The sequence below is a fragment of the Acomys minous genome (genome assembly GCF_964271855.1).
Source record: "Acomys minous genome assembly, chromosome: 16".
Classification (NCBI taxonomy): domain Eukaryota; kingdom Metazoa; phylum Chordata; class Mammalia; order Rodentia; family Muridae; genus Acomys; species Acomys minous.
Window position 1 is genome coordinate 2,260,478 of NC_140498.1, and position 16,184 is coordinate 2,276,661.

General features: G+C 49.6%; 1 long non-coding RNA gene across 1 annotated transcript; it reads right to left on the minus strand.

Moving 5' to 3' along the window:
* Nucleotides 1-11,150: 11,150 nt before the first annotated feature.
* LOC311585973 lies at nt 11,151-14,831 on the minus strand. The gene is made up of 3 exons (XR_014775413.1): nt 14,500-14,831; nt 12,112-12,292; nt 11,151-11,284 (listed from the first exon to the last, which is right to left on the minus strand). It is a non-coding gene; the product is annotated as an uncharacterized lncRNA (long non-coding RNA).
* Nucleotides 14,832-16,184: the final 1,353 nt, after the last annotated feature.

Sequence of the window (16,184 nt, forward strand, 5' to 3'; positions counted from 1 at the left end):
CTTGTCGGGGCAAAGAGGATCACGCTGAGAAGCTGGGAGGAGATGAGGTACAACAGCAGTTTCTGAGTCCTCAGAATTTGGGGACTGCGGTCCTGGGGCTGGGGAGCAGTCAGCTCACTGTGAACTCTTGTCTTTCCTACAGTTTATGCTGAGATCCCCTCGGCCTCTGCTCGCAGCCGCTGACTCCCTCTGCTGGCCGCACTTAGGTTTACATCCTGTGAGCAAATTCTCTCACCCTTGCAAGACTCCCCACATCTTAACCGCCCCCCCACCCCACCGCACCCCTGTAAAGTGACTAACGTTTAATTCAGGGAAATGATCTCCCGATATGTTCGGTGTGAGAGGCTCCCACAGCACTGAGATGGGCGCAGGCAGAGGACTCGGCGTGCTCTCAAGTCCTCCTGAGTTCTAATCACTCTGCTGGGAGGGGGGAGGGGGGGTAATGGGGGGGGGTTCGGAGTTCTCGACTGTACATCAGTGAGTGACAGAGAGGTGACTCTTAAGTTCCCCGGTACCTGCTGCTCCAGGCTGAGATCTATCAAACTCCGGTACAGCTCAATGGTGACCGCTCCCCTGGGCAGCGCCATCCCTGTGGCTTCCCGGCCTGAGCCTGCCTCCTGCCTCCGGGTGGCCAGCCGCCCGCTCCCTACTGCTGCCTCTCTGGGCTTTTCCTTACCCAGGGGCTGTGGCAAGCCAAACGGAAGGTCCCGGATCTGTGGCTGTCCCCGGAGTGCAGGCCTCCATGGTCGGTCAGTTCTTAACAGCAGATTCGTTCTCAAAATAGCAACTAGCCACAGCTCTCCAAGTCATCGATGTGACAAACGGACTTGTCTGCTTTGGGGACTTGTCTGCAAAAGGAGTCACACAGTCTACCACAATCTGCAGCTGTATCTGAGGTGCCAGAGAGCTGTGGAACTCACTGCCTGGCTTTTATCTCACGCATGTGCACACTCACACACACACATTCTTACACACGTGTGTGGCTGTATACACACACACACCACACACACAGTCACACACATAGTCATACATGCACACACACACACACCACACCACACACACACACACACACACTCATACCACACCCACACACACCGGCCAGGGCACTAGCTGCACAGCTGAGACTGTGCTAGCTTATTTCTCTTTTCTGCTCTTTTCCAAAATCCTTTTGCTCTCCTGTGGACTCCCAAACCTTCCCTTCTTTTGTCTTTGAGATCAAGTCTGTATTTTCTTACTGTTTTGTTCCTTCACAGGCTCACACAGAGGCAGCCTGGCGTCTGGCGTCTCACCAGGAAGCTGTTGTTGTTGTTGTTGTTGTTGTTGTTGTTGTTGTTGTTGTTGAGCAGTCAGGCTCTCACACAACCCAGGCTTACCTGGAACTCATTATGCAGTAAAGAATGACTTTGAACTCCTGATCCTGCTTTTGCCACCCAGTAAATTCTGAAATTACAGGCATGAGCCTCTCTCTCTCTCTCTCTCTCTCTCTCTCTCTCTCTCCCCCCCCCCCCCACAATGGTCAGGATAGCAGCGCCACCGTGTGGTACAGCTCAACCCTGAAGCACCATTTTGCAATAGTATTTGTGCCCCGTTCCTAAACACTAAAGTGTTTGTGTACACAGAATAGCACTGGCTATATCCCAGGTGTCTTCAGTGAGGCTCACCGGTTTGATCCCTAAGTCTCCCCAGACTTCCACACTCTTGGAATGGAATCCGGCTTCCTCTAATCTAGGCTGTGGGATTTCTGAGTGGCAGGGCAAGGGGCAGAGTCTCTCCTGCTGGTTCTTCCCTTACCTGGCCTTGAACTTACCACCCTGGAAGTCTCCTCCCTCCCACCAGCCTCACCAGCTGGCTGCCTCACCGCTTCTTGCTCCATTGTTGGGGCTTCTCACCAATACCACCAGGAACCGTGACAAGTGGGGCCTCTGTCTCCTCAGCCAAGGACCCCGTGTACCCCATTGTGTCTTGTTCTATCCTGAGGTCTTCTCTGGGACCCTAATCTTTGTGGTTCTTGTATTTACCCCACCCCACCCCTCCCCCGTCCGAGACAAGGTCTCTGTGTAGCCTTGGCTGTCCTGGACTCGCTCTGTAGACCAGGATGGCCTCGAACTCACAACGATCCGCCTGCCTCTGCCTCCCGAGTGCTGGGATTAAAGGCATGCGCCACGACGCCCGGCTTTGTCCTTGTACTCATGACCACTCTAAAATGTCCAGTCTTGAGCCAAGCATGGTGGCGCACGCCTTTAATCCCAGCACTCGGGAGGCAGAGGCAGGTGGATAGCTGAGTTGGAGGCCAGCCTGGTCTACATAGTGAGGCCACTGTCTCAAAAACTTAAAGAAAAAGAAAAAGAAAGAAAGAAAGAAAGATGTCCAGTCTTTTTACGTCTTGGTAAGAGCTGGAGAGAAGGCTCAGGGGTTCGGAGCACTGGATCTTGCAGACAGATGGCCCAGCTCACGAGCACCTGAAACTCCAGCCCTAGGCCTCCAGTGCTCTCTTCCGACCTCCAAGGGCACCAGGCAGGCCTGTGGTGCATTCACACAGACCACTCACACATGTGAAATAAAATAATTTTTTAAAAAGCTGTAATGTCGCTGGGTGTGGTGGCGCACGCCTTTAATCTCAGCACTCGGGAGGCAGAAGCAGGTGGATCAATGTGAGTTCGAGGCCAGCCTGGTCTACAAAGGGAGTCTAGGACAGCAAGGGCTGTTGCACAGAGGAATCCTGTCTTGAAAATCCTTTTAAAAAAAAAAAAGAAAAAGAAAAAGATGTAATGTCTTGGTTTGCTTGAGACAATGACTTGTCCCATAAACAGACAGCTAAATTCCCTAAAAATGAAATCTGAGGCCAGATTTCACAGGTGGTGGCAACGCACCTGTAGTCCCACTGCCTGGGACCAGAGGTAAGAGAGCCACACGTTCAACCCCAGCCTGAGCTACAAAGGGAGACTCAGGTTCAAAACAGCAACAGCAACAAAATCACAGTCCGCTTTGTAAACCAGGGCGTGTTTGAGGATTTGGCTTGAAGTTTAGTATGTGCCCCGATGTTGTGAACTCTAGGCTGGCCTTGAACTCACAGCTGAGAATGACTCTGAACTCTTTGTCTTTCTACCTCTACTTCCCACCCAAGTACTGGGACTACATTTGTGTGTCACCACACCCAACTCTGTGTGTGTGTGTGTGTGTGTGTGTGTGTGTGTGTGTGTGTCTGTATGTGTCTGGGTGTGTCTGTGTCTGTGCCTGTGTGTTTGTCTGTATGTGTCTATGTGTGTGTGTGTGTGTGTGTGTGTGTGTGTGTGTGCTGTGCCTGTGTGTTTGTCTGTGTATGTCTGTGTGTGTGTCTGTGCCTGTGTGTGTGTCTCTGTGTGTGTGTGTCTCTGTGTGCCCCAGCAAACACAGCTTCCTGGGTGACCTCTCTAAATTGTCCTCTGCTGTAGAATTCATGGAGGGTTTTGTTGTTCCTTTAATTAATTTTTTAAGTTAATACACAAAATAATGTGCTTCACCATGGCATCTTCTTTTTTGTTTGTTTGGTTTTGGCTTTGGTTTTGGGCTTTTTTGAGGGGGTTATTTTGGTTTTTTGTTTTTGGGTTTTTTTATTTTTTTTTAAATTTTTTATTATTAATTTATTCTTGTTACATCTCAATGGTTATCCCATCCTTTGTATCTTCCCATTCTTCCCTCCCTCCCATTTTCCCCTTATTCCCCTCCCCTATGACTGTTCCTGAGGGGGACTTCCTCCCCCTGTATATGTTCATAGGGTATCAAGTCTCTTCTTGGTAGCCTGCTGTCCTTCCTCTGAGTGCCTTTGTTTTTGGTTTTGGGGGGTGTTTTTGTTTTTGTTTTTGGCATCTTCTTACATATGTTTTTATAATGTGTTCTCATCTGTTCCCCTTCCCCTTGTCCTTGCCCCAATGCCACCTGATTTGCTGTCTCCCCACTTCAGGGCTTATGCTTACAGTACCATATGTTTTTTGTGAAGTTTTAAAAGCACATTATTTATGTTATGCCCAAATTTTGAGAGTCTCCCCGAACAGACCACCCAAAAGCCAACTCCAAATGCAATGGCAAGGGATTCTTCATTGCAGGTTTGAAGCCGGGACACCCCTCCCGTGCACTGGCACAGCAGATGCAGGGAAGTGGCCTCGAGTCTCAATTGAGGGGTTTTTTTTTTATAGGTTTTAGACAAAGAAATGGGTTTTAAAGTATATAGTTGGATGACATTTGGGCAGAAAAGCTGCAAGCAGAGAGTTACAAGCCTTGGCATTTCGTGGTTGGGTAATAGGTGTAGGGGCAAGCTGGCCTATAGAGAAGATTGGTTGAAGCAGTCATGGGGGCGTTAGGAACTTTGGCCTAGCTTCTCCTAATTGGTTGTTGCTATGTGCAAGACCACCTGCTGGTCAGCTTGACCAGCAGAGAGTATATTTGGACTTTCCCAAGGAGAGCTGATTGTGTTTTCTGTTTAGACTAGTTTGTGGTTTTTCTGTAATCTGGGTTCAGCCCTTGGCTAGGTTTAACAAAAAATGGATTTTGTCTGGTTCTTACTTTTGTTATTTTAGTGGGTGTCTCGCCTGCATGTCTGCACACCACCTGCATACCTGCAGCAGGGTTCAGAAGGGGGCAGCAACTGTCCTGGAACTGCAGTTCCAGATGGCCGCCGTGTGGCCGTGCGGGTGCTGGGAACTGAACCTGGGTCTTAGCAAGAGCAGCAAGCCCTCCTCACCACTGAGCCCACCATAATTTGCATGTATATATTTCTTAGAATGTCTAAACTCACAAAGCGCTGTCCACAAAGAGTGCATTTGTTCCTGAAACAAACCTGTTTTTATTTCACCAGTGAGCGTATGCTGCTCTGTTTTTTTGTTTGTTTGTTTGTTTTGTTTTTTCGGGTCATTAAATGTTTGCAATAAAAATACAATTAAGTATCGAACCTGAGTGATTTGTTTGCTTAAGGATTTGGTGCCTCCTTTAAACAACATGCTTATTGTTCAACTGGGAAGCCACCTTTAGCTGAAGGACACGGAAATTTTATTATGTTTCTAAATATGATCCAAGAGAAACTAGTCTGGTTGTTAGATCAAAGTGTCTGTGAGTTGTTTTAAAGGATTCTCGCTTTGCCTTTCAGATGTGGGGGCCACTTTCTTTGCCTTCACAAGAGTAGGAAGTGCAAGCTTGCCTCGAGGACAAGGGGGGGGACGGGACAGACTAGGTCCCTTTGGCAAGGCAGGCACCCTGGACATGGCAGACGGAGCTTGAAGACCAGAAGGGACACAAAATCCAATCAGAGTAAAGCTGTCCGCTCCTCTGCCCTAGAAAACCCTCCACGGAAACAAAACACTGAAAGCTTGTTTAAGAGGAAGGCTCTTGTTTGCTGACTGAGGGAACACGGACTGTCACGGCCATGAGAGCTTCACCTGGAGGGACTGGGGGCATCCATCCGGCCCACCACAGAGCAGGCGGGAACACTGCGGACCTTCCTTAGCGGGAGTGGAAGCAAGTTCCTTTAGCTAACAGCAACTTTGTTGCCATTGTTGATGTTCTGAGACATAGTCTCACTGCGGTAGTCCTGGGAGGCCGAGAACTGGCCATGTAGCCCAGGCTAGACTCTTAACTCACCGAGCTCCTTCTACCTCAGCCTCCTGAATGCTAGGCTTCAAGGGCTGTGTCACCACAACTGCCTTAAAATAAGGCACATTTTAAACAACTTTTTAAAAGTTACTTCAAAGTAGGCAGGCAACAAACAGACTCATTGCCAGCCCACTCCCCACATGGGCGCTGGTATGGAGAGGAAGAGCATCCTGGTTGCGCTGGCCTTCTTGGCCAACTCTACAATCCTGCAAAAGGAGAAATGTAATTAACCGAGTGGGAGTTCTGAACTAGGAATTGCTTTGTGGTGGACCTGTCCTGGTTTGATCTGGAGCCACCATGCACTCAGATGTTATTTCCTTGTGCCACCGCCTCCCACCTCCCCTCCACCTCCCCCCACCCCTTTGCCTCCCAAATTAGTTATCCCTGATTGGCTAAGTAAAGTCGCCTACATACCTGGGCAGGGCAGAAGTGAGGTTGTCAGAACCGAGGCTCGGAGGACGGAAGGATGCCAGGAGGGGAAGAGGCAGGAGGAGAGAGACAGGAGATGAGGAAGAAGAAAAAGCGGAGCTGTGGGTTAGTGTAAAGAGGCCCTGAGGCACAGGGCCGGGAGGGGCCTGCCCTGAGCACGGGGAGCTGGAGAGAAGCAGCCCAGGTGGAAAACGTGTGCAAATATTTATGGGATTTTGGATGGGAAATAGCCCAGTTAGGAATAGTTAAAGCAAGCAGCGTGGAGTGTGGCACTGGGAGATAACAAGGGAGCTTAGGCCGCTGGAGAGATGGCTCAGAGGTTAAGAGCACTGTCTGTTCTTCCAAAGGTCCTGAGTTCAGTTCCCAGCAACCACATGGTGGCTCACAACCATCTATAATGAGATCTGGTGCCCTCTTCTGGCCTGCAGGTGTACATGCAGGCAGAGCACTGTATACATAACAAATAAGTCTTTTTTTTTTAAAGGTAGCTTAGGGGATTTATTTCTGCCCAGTTCTAATGTTTAGGCATATTAAAAAATCTAGCAAGTGTCTGTGTCTTTTATTGATATGCTAACAGGTTAAATAATAACAACTATATTTATTATATTTATTAATAATAAATACTAATAGCTAATTCTACAACATTGCTTAGATTATAGTTCTGTCCCTTCCAGATCCCACAACATGAATCAAACCACACCTCCCTGCAGCTTCACTTACAGCCCTAAACAGAACCTGGATCCTCCAGGCTCTTTGGAGTGTGGGCTAGCCTCGACTAAATCTTGTGGTGTAAAACTTCTCACCAGCACCTTCAAAACTATAAAGTCAGAGATCCCCTTTCCTTGGGAGAAGTTTCATGCCATCTTGTCCTGATGGCTTCCTCCCTTACCTCAAGCTGTCCAGTCTAGTGAAACTCCTTTCAGGACGTGTGTGTGTGTGTGTGTGTGTGTGTGTGTGTGTGTGTGTGTGTGTACTTTGTTGTTGTGTTGTTGTTGTTTTCCAATACTGGATTTCTCTGTGTAGCCTTGGCTGTCCTGGACTCCCTTTGTAGACCAGGCTGGCCTTGAACTCACTGAGATCCACCTGCCTCGGCCTCCCGAGTGCTGGGATTACAGGGGGCAGCAGTAGGCCCAGCTGAGACCCCTTCTCCTAATGAACCTCATCCTTGAAAGGTCATTGCTCGTCAGCTCCTTTCACAGGCGATGTGCCACACTTCTCCTCCATCCAGCAGGTTTCGCCAGCACATGGCCTGCTGAATGCATTCCTCCCTTGTGGGATTTTATTACATGATTATCCTAATTTATATATGAAGAGAAATTTTAATTGGTAGATTTGATTATTCTGTAACAATTCAAGTGTTTGTTTGTTTGTTTTAAGATGCCCATGTGTTTTCTGTGTACCTGTCTTGAAAGAGATGCCAAGTTTCCTTTTATAGATTCTGATAGCCAGCATTAAAACCTGGTTCTTGGACAGACTAAGCCTGCCATCTGGACTATACACAGCACACTGGCCAGCCTCTGTGAGCCTATTGTTTCATATTTGTGGAAGCCACTGGTGTCCTTGAGCTCACAGATAAGCATTAGAACAGTGGTTCTCAACTTTCCTAAGGCCGCAACCCTTTAATACAGTTTCTCAGGCAGTAGTGACCCCCAACAATAAAATCATTTCATTGCTACTTCATAACTGAAATGTTTTCTTACTGTTATAAATCATAATGTAAATATCTGATGATATGCAGACCACAGGGGGTCACGGCCCACAGGTGGAGAACCACCGCATTAGGGGCCCCTGGATTGTTCCTCACACTGGGTTGTTCCCTCAAGAGAAGGAATGTCAAACCTGTTGCCCACCCAGAAGGCAGGAGAGGACGTGCTCACCAGCCGGCGGCCTGTGCTCTCTCTGTGTGGCCACAGACTTTTCCAGGACCAGACCGCATCTAAGTTTGTTTTTCCCAGCCGGTCTGCAGAGCCCGATCTTCCCGGGCTTTACAAAGTGTCCTGTTGTAATCACGTCTGATCTTTATTTGGCTTTTGTTGTTGTTGTTCCACGAGGAAATTTATATGCACTTTGTGTGGGGTTAAATATCATCCAAAATCACTTTCGCCAAATGGTGCTGTACTTAAATATACCTAAAACAAACCCCTCAGAGTCCAGCTCCTGGGTTGCGCTGAGCCGAACTGTCTCCTTAGTTCCCGTGGCGCTCACTCTGCAGGCTGTGGCGGTCACAGAGACACCCGCACCCGACTCCTGCATGTGCACACGGACCTGTTGTGATTTTCACATTCAAAAGCCAATCCTCAGCAGGGCATGATGGCATGCCAGGCGGATCTCTGTGAGTTCGAGGCCAGCCTGGTCTACAAAGTGAGTCCAGGACAGCCGAGGCTACACAGAGAGACCCTGTCTGTAAAAAACCAAAACTTCAGGTGGCTATTCTCTCACTGATTCTTGTTTTATTTTGTTGTTTTGTTTTTGTTTTTGTTTTTGTTTTCAAGACAGGGTTTCTCTGTGTAGCCCTGGCTGTCCTGGACTCACTTTGTAGACCAGGCTGGCTTTGAACTCACAGCAATCCACCTGCCTCTGTCTCCTGAGTGCTGGGATTAAAGGCGTGTGCCACCATGCATGGCCTTTCTCACTGATTCTTTTTTTATTCCTTAAGTTTTTTAAAATTTATTTACTTTGATGTGCATTGATTTTATGCCTGCATGTATGTCTGTATTAGGGTGTCAGATCTTGGAGCTACAGACAGTTGTGAGCTACCATGTGGGTGCTGGGAATTAAACCTGGATCCTTTAGAAGAGCAGACAGTGCTCTTAAGCGCTGAGCCATCTCTCCCCTCTCACTGATTCTTATAACGCTGACATTTGTTTTCTTGAGCCTCTGAATAAGGTAGCATTCTGCATCTCAGGAAGGCCACTCCTAACGTCTCCAAGTCACAAGCACTCAGAGTGGGCAGGAAGTGCTGTGTATCCCACAGTGCCTTTCTCCTCCTGCTGAGAGTGACGGGGCTGGCATTGCACACGCACACGCACACGCATGCGCAGGCACACATCTGACTGAGTCTCTCTTGACATTTATCCTCAATCATCCCATTGTGGAGCTATATCTAGGCCTTTGGTCCTCCCTGGGCCACCTTCGGACACTCTGGCATAAGCCTCAGGGAAAGCGTCTCTGACTGTGACACTTCCCGTAGTCTGAGCAAAGCCAAGTGTCTGTGTTCACGTTCCCCATGGGCTGCCTTTGACAACACTTCTGGCCCCTTGACCACTGCTCATCTTGAGTCATTCGATAAGACAGATAAGGAAGAGTAGCCGGCCACCCATCCGGCAGCAGGTGGGCGACACTCAGTTTCCTGGAGGATGCCACAACATCCAAGTCATCCTTAGTCATCAGCACTATCACTTGCCTGTCCTGTTTTGTCAGCTGCACCCTAGAGAACTTCCAGAAGTCCTGTTTACTGTCAGTGAGTGCATGTGTGTGTGTACGCGCGCACGTGCATGCAAGCGTATGCGTGTATGTGTGTATGTATATGTGTGTATGTGTGTGTAGATGTGTATGTGTGTATGTGTGTGTGTAGATGTGTGTATGTATGTGTGTATGTGTGTGTATATGTGTGTATGTGTGTGTGTAGATGTGTGTATGTATGTGTGTAGATGTGTGTGTGTGTGTGTGTGTGTGTGTGTGTGTGTGTGTGTGTTACAGGCAGTTGTGAACCCCTTGGCACAGCTGCTGGAAGTTGAACTCCAGTCAAGCAGTGTACCACACCCCTGTGTCCCAGCCCTTGGCTCCTATTTTGTTTCTCTGCCTTGGGCTTGCCATATCCACAGCCATCTCTCCAGCACGGCTGTCATAGTTTATCTAACATGCTCCCCAGCAGGCAACTGATTTCACAGCAAAGCAAGGCCAGCCTTTTGGCTCAAGCCCACGGCCCTCACTGGTCTCACGGAGCCTTTCACCTGGAAGGCGCTTGGCAGACTCAGTCTGGGACATCCAGTCAACTCCGTCAGTGCCTGCTGGAAGGCCGTGCCCGCGAGATGCTGCTGCTAGCATGTGGACGCTCTACACACGCTGTTGCCCTGCAGAGCCAGAGTTTACAGGCCTGGAAATCTAAGGATCTCCCCCCTATTAAATTTGATAAACTCACCTGGGTCTGGCCTCCACTCTAGCAACTTTAGAAGCCATGCAGCCAGCGCTTGAACTGCTTATCCCAGGAAACCTAACGGGTCCGACCCAGAGGCAAGCTCACTGAAATGGCTGCGTCCAGCCAAAGAAACCCCAGGGGGAGTTTTGATTCCTGGACCTTGCAGATCTGAACAAAAGGCATGTTCAGACGGGGAGCCGGGCCTACTGCCAAAATGTCTAGCACGGCCAGTCCCTGGTGACTGCATGTGTCCCCAGAAGGTGACTGCTTTGTATTTCAAGAGTGAGAAAGTTAGCTGTTCCTTTGGACTCTCGTGGTGGGTGGCAGGTGATGGGTGGTGGGTGGTGGGTGCTGGGTGGATGGTGGTTGGTAGTGGTGGATGGTGGTCAGTGGTGGCAGGTGCTGGGTGCTGGGTGGTTGTTTATATTTGGTTATTTGGTTGGTTGGTTTTAGCCCTTCCTTCTTCTGTTGAGAAAACACACAGACCACAACAAAGCTGATTAATAGTGGATAAAAAAAAGGGTATGGGGAAAGCTGTCACACACGCAAAGGAGACGTTACCTCTGAGGTCAAAGGCAAACCACGGGTATTGCTGGTGATTTCTTTTATTTTATTATTATTATTTTTTTTTTTTTTTAGGAGCTCGGCTTGGAACAGTATCCTGAGGAGGAGGATGGCTTCATTGCCATGCGCCTTTTATGTGTGTTTGCTTTTCCTTTTTCTCCATCTTTCCTCAGCCCTGGGGTTGGGTTGGGCCTTGATGGAGTTGGGGTCCAGTTGGGTTTTCCCCAAACAGCACGTGAATCCTCCATCCCAGGACTCTCCTCTCCTCAGCCTTCCTCCATGCAGCAACGAATGCGAGGGCGTCTGGGGGGGAAGGTGGCTAGCAAGGCCCTTGAAGGAGCCAGGAGGCCTGCCTCCCTGGGACTCCCCATTTGACTAATCCAGAAATTACCAAGACATTCCTACTCCGGCAGACACTCCTGAGAAGATAGTCGATGATTCATTATGGAAGATGACAGAACCCTCGACGTTCGTCCCAAACCACCGATTTGAAAAGAAATTGTAAACCCACAAACGCCTTGTTACTCTGTGCTGTAAGGAAAAAGACAAAGTGCACTTACCCTCCACGTATGAAATATTTGGTATCTTGGAGTTGGCTTTCTTTTCAGTTGGTGCTATATTACAGCAAGAGAGCTATTTATACCTGTTTTTATGTTCCTATCAAAAATGGCAGCATAGGCGCTATAACTGGAAATTCTGATTATAGGATGACGCGTGCTCACGGTGTGAGTGGATAGAAGGTATTTTATTCAGCAGGAAGATCTTTAGCGAATGAACTAACAGAAACACACCATTGAACGGTCAGACAGAGCTATGCACCCAGGAGCACAGAGACAGTGTCTGCGGGATGTCGTCCGCTGTGCAGGACACGCAGCCAGTGGCTGCCCCAAAGGCCTTATTTATTGTAGAACCCACAACCTTAGGTAAGGAAGGGAAGAGCCCCGGGTCCTTCCCAGGTCAGGGCCAGAGCCTCCTCTGTACCAATTCCACTGTCTTTATATCCACCTGGTAAGAACTATGACCTCCAAATTAGAATGCCGAGCACATGTCACCCCAGGGTTTGAAACTGAGAAAGATGATTTATCACAGATAAGTTACTGGCCGCGTGTGGTGTGTGCCTGTAACCTCAGCTCTCGGGGAAGTTGAGGCAGGAGGATTGTGAATTCAAGGCCAGCCTACGCTACAAAATGAGACCTTGTGACGGGGAGGGGGAGAATTAAATTATTACTATTATCAAGGATCTCTGTGAGTCCCAGGCCAGCCTGGTCTACAGAGTGACTCCAGGACAGTCAGGGCTACACACAGAAAAACCCTGCCTCTAAAAAAAAAAAAAAAAAAAGTAAAAGTTTAAGACTAACAGTGATGAGGTGGGCTGGAGAGACGGCTCTGTGGCTGAGAGTGCTAACTGCTCTTCCAGAGGACAGAGATTTTACTCTCAGCATCCACATGGCGGCTCACAACTGTAATTTCAGTTCCAGGAGATCTGGCATTCTCTTTTAGCCTCTGCAGGCCCTGCATACATGCAGTGCACAGACATACCTGAGGGCAAAACAGTCATATTAAAATACAGAATAAACAAATAAATCCTTAAAAGAAAAAAGGATGAGATCAGTGTATTGGATCAAATAAGGAACGTCTCACAGCCATGCGCTCCATCTCTTGCTCTCTGGCGTGAGGTTCCTGGAGGTGACTAGGGGCTTGGATGTCATCAATACTTGCCTTTGTTTGTTTGCCCTCACCTCCGACCCCTGCACCGTCCTTCTTCCCACGGTCACCGTGGCAACCATGACATGACCCTTGGCTCTGGTTAATTAGACCACTTCTCAGGTGACCCAAACAGCCTCTTCTTAGGATCGAGCGAGCAAGTGAGCGAGGAGGGGAGGGGGGACGGTAGCTAAGCTTGGGAGCTGGGTAAGGCTGTTACATGAGAGGGAGAGAAGTCAAGGCGCAGTAAGATGTTTAGACAAGAGGCAGATGCCCTGCGTGGCACAGAGAACCCCTAGGTAAGCGGCAGAGCACCAGGCCCGCCTGCAGCCCTGCCTGGAGGTCCCATGATGACCGGCAGCCACTCTTCTTTGTATAAGCTGGTTACCACTGAATTCTTTTCACCACCAGCACCCCACCTCCTACCCCCCAACCCCACACCCACACCCACCCCACTCCCATCCCCCACTGCCACACCCACCCCCACACACACCCCCCACACACACACCCAACCACACCGCCGGGCTCCCTGGCTCCAGCCCTGAAGCCCTTCTGCATCCTTAGTTCATCTGCCATTCCTATACCAACGCCAAGTGCATTTTTAAAAATGACTTTTAAAATTTTTACGTGCATTGGTGTCTTGCCTGCATGCCTGTCTTTGTGAGGGGGTCAGATCATTTGGTAATGGAGTTACAGCCAGTTGTGGGCTGTCACATGGGTGCTGGGACTTGAACTCCGGTCTCCCGGAAGAATAGCTCTTAAGCGCTAAGCCATCTCTCCAGACCCGCCAAGTAAATTTTAATTATATTACTTGATAAAAGAGTTTAAGTTCTGGGAAGATACATTTCCTAACTGTTCTTTTTAAAACTTCTCCGCCGTCTAGTCTCACATGTCCATTTTTTTCCACATAAATTTAGATTCCTTTAGTCGAATTTTTTTCAAAGGCAAAAACCATTACTTATGGGTGTTTGTTTGTTTGTTTGGGGCGGGGGGGGGGGGGGGCTTGAGACAGAGTTTCTCGATGTAATAGCCTTGGCTGTCCTGGAACTCTGTAGGTAGACCAGGCTGGCCTCAAACTCACAAAGATCCACCTGCCTCTGCCTCCTGAGTGCTGGCGTTAAGGGGTGCGCCTCCACACCCGGCCACTGCTCATGAACTTTGCTTTGAAGAGTTTCAACTGCATCGATTGAGCAGGGAAGAGGGAGTGACCTCAGCGCTACAGCAGCTGAAATCCGTGATCTCTGTGAGGTTCCGGCAGATTTTTTGGATGTTTTGTACGTTTCCTAAGGTCACTCTTGTGTGTTTTATGTTGAGTTGCTGCTGGGCTTCTCGGTCGTCCTTAGTGGAGTTTGAGTTCGCGGACCGCAGAAGACACTCCTCACCCCTCCGTCCCCCACCCCTACCCTGCCCCCCCCATCTCCCACCTGCCCCCCTCCCCCGCCTCACGGCCTCTTGGTCCACTGGTTTCTGCCATAACCAGGGGCGGACAGTTCGCATCAGTTAAGCAGCGGGTGCTGACCACGGCTCCTGCAAGCTTGAGTTACGAGTTCTGCTCTAAAGCGTTCTCAAGGGCCATTTGGATCAACAGCACGAGTGCGGTGCGGTGCGGAGCTACCTGGAGTTAACAGCTGTGGGGAGCAGAGACTGCTGGGTAAATCCTAAGATCCGCCGTTCTGTATACTCGGAAGATGCTCAAGGATCGATTGCCTCGGTTGCCCAACACAGGCAGCAATTTTGTAATGCCCTCCTCTCTCTTCTCCTCCTCCACCCCACAGGCTTTCCTCGCCTCAGCTCCTAAGAAACCACCTCCCAGCTGGGCGGGGGTGGCGCATGGGAGGCAGAGGCAGGCAGATCGCTGTGATTTTGAGGCCAGCCTGGTCTTCAGAGTGAGTCCCGGAACAGCAGCTGCACGCGGAGGAAACCCTGTCTCGACAAACCAAGTAAATGAATGAGGGAAGGAAGGAAGGAAGGAAGGGAGGGAGGGAGGGAGGGAGGGAGGAAGAAAAAAGAAGGAAAGAAACTAAGAAAGAGCAAGAAACCACCTCCCTCAGCTCCTCTCAAGCTCGGCTCTTGGGAGACACTCAAGCTGGGACAGTGTGGAGAGCCACGGAGCCCTTTGTGGACCTCCGCCTCCACAGGGCGCCCGGCATGCAGCCGGAGCCGTTTCGATTTAAACAACCCCTTATTTGAAAAAGGCCCGCTGCTCGCGAGCCTATCAGAGCGTGAGACGTGTCTTGGTGTGATTGGCTGTTTGAGTGCTATAAATAAATGTGAGGGGAGTGGCTTGGGGGGATTTTCACCGAAGCGAAGAAGAAAGGCCTGAATAAAGCTGCTTAGGAGAAGAACCGGTGGTCGCGTCTTTCTTGCCGGTCAAGCGAGGCGCGACAGGACAGACCTCTGTGAGTTCTGGCTCTTAATAAGGCAACAGTCTGCTTCCCTCTTGCCGAGAAGCCATCACACCTGCCTGCGTTCAGTTAGCAGGCAGAGGGGGCCCAGCCAGACCTAGAGCCGGGAGCTCTATGATGCTTCAGGTAGAAAGTCCCAGACAAAGGAACCACAGAGAGGCCAGAGAGACGTGGCTGTGTGTTGCTGGGCAGTGGAGGACCTGGCCTTTTTAAAAAGATTTTATTGTTTTATGTATGAATGCTCTATCTGCATATACGCAGATCTCATTATAGATGGTTGTGAGCCACCATGTGGCTTCTGGGACTTGAACTCAGGACCTCTGGAGGAGCAGCCAGTGCTCTTAACCTCTGAGCCATCTCTCCTGCCCTGGCACAAGCCTTCAATCTCAGCACTCAGGAGGCAGTGCACATGGATGATGTCTGAGTTTGAGGCCAGCCTGGTCTACAGAGCAAATGCCAGGACAGCCAGGGCTGTGAAAAAAGAGACTCTGGCTGGACGTGGTGGTGCACGCCTTTAATCCCAGCCCCTGGGAGGCAGAGGCAGGTGGATCACTGTGAGTTCGAGGCCAGCCTGGTCTACAAAGTGAGTCCAGACAGCCAAGGCTACACATAGAGACCCTGTCTCGGAGGAAAAAAAAAAAAAACAACCACAGAAAATCTGTTTCCAAAAAAAATGGCTGTGTCTCACACACACACACACACACACACACCTGACACAGAAGACCAGAGGTGGGGAGCCCAGACAAATATGACTTTCTCTCCTTGGCTCTCCTGCCTTACACACTGGCAACATGTACACACATACTCACATCCTCTGGTGTCTTAGCATTCTCTTTTAAACACTGCCAAAAGTCTCACAGCACACAGGCCCCTAGCTCTATGGCCCTCCTCAGGGTGCCTCACCCCAAATCTAAACCGCTGCCTCTGCCATCCCTGTCAGCTTTACATTCCAAAGCGCAGTTGGTTCCAGGTGGTAAGGAGAATTGAGGCAGGACTGGGGAGGGTTAGAGCATTCAGCAAGGGTTCCCTGAAATGCTTTGTGGGGCAGAGTGGGAAGACAGGCCGTTAGCACCAGCTACAGAAATGCACCTGACTTAAGGTTTGACTTACACTTTCTCTACTTTACAGTGGTGAGAACACAGCATGCCTCTGGCCCGTTCATGCTTTAGACTTTGAATTAGATCCTCTCCTGGGCAAGCAGTATGCCAGATGACCCCTGTCCTACTTTGTTTCTCTATCTCTATGATAGAATATTGACCAAAAGCAACTTGAGGGACAAAGGGCTTATTTGGCTTTCAATCTGCTTTTGGAATGCTGGACAG